The sequence below is a fragment of the Paramormyrops kingsleyae genome, unplaced genomic scaffold (assembly GCF_048594095.1).
Source record: "Paramormyrops kingsleyae isolate MSU_618 unplaced genomic scaffold, PKINGS_0.4 ups60, whole genome shotgun sequence".
NCBI classification, from domain to species: Eukaryota; Metazoa; Chordata; class Actinopteri; order Osteoglossiformes; family Mormyridae; genus Paramormyrops; species Paramormyrops kingsleyae.
The window spans coordinates 136185-138855 of NW_027325998.1; positions in this window are offsets into that span (position 1 = coordinate 136185).

Consider the following 2671-nt stretch of genomic DNA (forward strand, 5'->3'; position numbering starts at 1 on the left):
TGATAGTCATTTTCATTCCCTTGTGATGTTTAAAAACTTAATAAATAACATATTACTGTAACTTCTACAATGTTCAGCCCAAGTAGGTCATTCTGGTAGTACATCAATCAGGACATTGCCATTATGGATAATTCATAAAAATATCTTAACCTGTACGCTATGGCCACCAGCTACAACAAACCTGCACCATATCCATGCTCATTTCAATCAACCATCTAAAGCTCAGCTGTGCTTCAGCCAATCCTCATCAAATTTGACGGCCTAATGTAGTAAGGGACCTCAGACAGACCCTCCAATTTTGGTTCCAATCGGTCAAATGGGGGCGCTACAGCCACTGTCCATATATTTCTAAGACCCACCTTAGCAAATTCAGCTGAAATGTCCTTATTTCTCATAAAACCTTGAAAGAATTGTTACCTTTCCCTTCACCTGAGTCCATATTTCTTATTCACTTTCATTTTTCACCGATTTGCCTCATAGAACATTATCAGACTTAATTTACACATAAGAAGGCCTGAAAGTATTGAATACAATTTCTAAAATGGAGCGCTGACTCCACCTGCTGGCCACACTGTTTCCATGCCCATTTTATTAAAATAGCTATATCTCTGGCATGCTTCATCCAATCCTCACAAAATTTGACGCACATCTGTGTTACTAGACTTCAGAAAGACCTTCCAAGTTTGGTGGCAATCGGTCAAACGGGGGCACTACAGCCACTGTCCTAATATGTCTAAGACCAACCTTGGTTAATGCAGCTGAAATCTGCTTATCGTTTATTTAAAAATTAAAAAATTAATCACCTTTCCCTTCATCTAAGTCCATATTTTTAATCTGCTTATATTTTCCTGCCATTTGACTTTTACAAATCTTTCAAACTTCAATCTTTCTTCAGGCTGTGTACACTGCAGCAATTACAATTTTATAATAAATTGGCCAGCAGGTGGAGTCAGCGCTCCATTTCAATAATGCCTTCAATACTTTTAGCCTTTCTCCTGTCTAAATGTATAACCTAGAATATGATACAGCATGATATTACTGCTGTTACATGTCACAATACGCAACTCAGCACTTTGTTAAGAATATGCAACACAGCCTATGTTTACACAGGCAGTATAAAAAAGAAAACTCTGTAATATCTAGACTTACCAGACCAGGTATGAAGGTCCCTAAATCTACCAACTAGTCAGGCCATCTGACCCAAACCATGCATTCAGTCAGGCTAAGGCACTCCACCACAGGGTTCTACATTCTGTCCTACATTTGCTGACCTGTTAGACCGATACTAACTAATCTATATCCTGATTTCTACCTACTACTGAGACCATCTGACCAAAACAATGCATTCAGTCAGGTTCAGGCACTACACCACAGGGTTCTACATTCTGTCCTACATTTCCTGACCTGTTAGACCGACACTCAACAATCTACATCATGATTTCTACCTTCTACTCAAACCATCTGACCTAAACAAGTTCTGTTCTGTCTGACATCTGCTGACCTGTAGTTCTGTCTGACTTTTTAGTATCCTCCTCTACGGTTTGCCCTACATCTCCTGTCACATTAGAGCTACGCTAAATCTCCATCCTGTTATGGCAGTCTAATTGTTGCCCGGTCAATTAAGTACGACATGCCAAATCAAACAACATGTAGAACTTGCTTCTGCATCTTTGCGTTTTTGCATAATTCATATTGGTCTGAAAACAAGACATTTCGTTAACCTCCTAGGATTTTCACCAAACCTACACAAATCTGGTATCATTTAAATCAGGAGACAGTCATAATAAATAATTCATAAAAAAATCATAAACTTTCCATGAGGTATAGTCACCAGCCACACACAAACCATACAGGTGCCATGCCCAATTCAATCAGACAGCTATATCTCAGGCCTGCCTCAGCCAATCATCACCAAACTTTAATATATCCTGTAGAATAGTAGTCCGGAAGGGCCCTCCAAATTTGGTGCCGATCGGTCAAACGGGGGCGCTACAACAATATAACATGTCTGTATAAACCTTGAAAATCAGTTCAACTTACATTTATCTCATTTCTGTTCTAGTGACATATTACTGGTTAAAATATTTTGTACTGCCAGTTCTGTGAGTCATGCCAAATCAAGACATATGCAATGCCCAATGATAGTCATTTTCATTCCCTTGTGATGTTTAATAACTTAATAAATAACATATTACTGTAACTTCTACAATATCCAGCCCAAGTAGGTCATTCTGGTAGTACATCAATCAGGACATTGCCCTTATGGATAATTCATAAAAATATCTTGACCTGTATGCTATGGCCACCAGCTACAACAAACCTGCACCATATCCATGCTCATTTCAATCAACCATCTAAATCTCAGCCGTGCTTCAGCCAATCCTCATCAAATTTGACGGCCTAATGTAGTAAGGGACCTCAGACAGACCCTCCAATATTGGTGCCAATCGGTCAAACAGGGGCGCTACAGCCACTGTCCATATATGTCTAAGACCCACCTTAGCAAATTCAGCTGAAATGTCCTTATTTCTCATAAAACCTTGAAAGAATTGTTACCTTTCCCTTCACCTGAGTCCATATTTTTTATTCACTTTCATTTTTCACCAATTTGCCTCATAGAACATTATCAGACTTAATTTACACATAAGAAGGCCTGAAAGTATTGAATACA